The following is a 1168-nucleotide window of genomic DNA, read 5'->3' as shown; positions in this document are numbered from 1 at the left end:
TCTTTAAACCAAATCCAGTGGAAAGAATCCCAGAAAGCCAGAACCAAAGAGGAAGACTCATCCCTAAGATTCTGTTCCTTTGGTTGCTTCTGGCATCAAACTCGGGATCAGTTAGACCCGACCTGAGGCAGAATTCATAGCTATGTATTAGGAGATGTTCGGAGACGTGAAGGGAGGAGTGGTGGGGCTGTCAAGGAGGCAGACTGGACCTCTCACCGAGTCCTGAACCTGCTGTATTTACACAGTTCCCTCCTCCCCACAGAAGGCTCAAGGATGCTCTTTAGCACTGTAAACAGACGGAATGAGGCCCACCCTAGTTTTATGGCACAATCCCACTCAGTCAACAGGCTATAAACTGTAAGCACATTTGTGTAAGATACCTTTGCACAGTGCCGGGCACGGTGGCACGTACCTGTGGTCCTCGCCACTCCGAAGGCTATGGTGGGATGATGATTTGATCCTGGGTCGTATTTCAAGACCAGCTTTGGAAGTACAATGGGAAGTACCATGCCTCCCACCCCAAACCTTTGCATGACCTAGGTTTGTGTGTGCCTGAGTAACTGGGCTGTAGCTAACTCGACCCAGCTCATGCCAAGAGCAGCCTGCCTGCTCATAGTCATGCTGTGGTCTCTGTGACTCACATCTGCTCTCACCCTCTTGCTACTAGTATAGTTTTCCAAACGGACCCTCAAGGAGCTGATGGAACTGGGATGGACAAGAGGAGCACGGCACCAGGTAGGAGCAGGGAAGACTCGGAATCGGAACCTGGCTTGAGGCCTGCCTGGTCCATGCGGCTTCTCATCACAGACACAAACGGAAACCGGGGTTGGAAAACTGGAAAATCTGTCAAAGATTTTGCCTCCCAGGAATCCCCTCATCGTATTCTCCTCTGGACCAACTCCTTCTAATGGCCTGGAGATGAGCTCACAGCACCTGGGAACTTCTCAGCCTGAGATAGAGTTTGCGCTGCACAAAACGAACCGCTTCTAAAAGGACGAAATCCGGTTACGTTTAATGATGCCCCAAGAGTGTCAAGCCATCTTTTGAATCCCTAAACACTTCCAAGTCCCCAGAAGAAAAAGCCCACTTTCATCATTAGCCCAGTCCATTCCCCCTCCTGCTGCCTGGGTATTGAAACCTCCCTCCCTCCCTCCCCCCCTCCCCCCCT

The sequence above is a fragment of the Psammomys obesus genome, unplaced genomic scaffold (genome assembly GCF_907164565.1).
Source record: "Psammomys obesus unplaced genomic scaffold, mPsaObe1.curated_primary_1811, whole genome shotgun sequence".
NCBI classification, from domain to species: domain Eukaryota; kingdom Metazoa; phylum Chordata; class Mammalia; order Rodentia; family Muridae; genus Psammomys; species Psammomys obesus.
The sequence above is the reverse complement of the archived record's forward strand: the minus strand, read 5'-3'. Positions refer to the sequence as shown.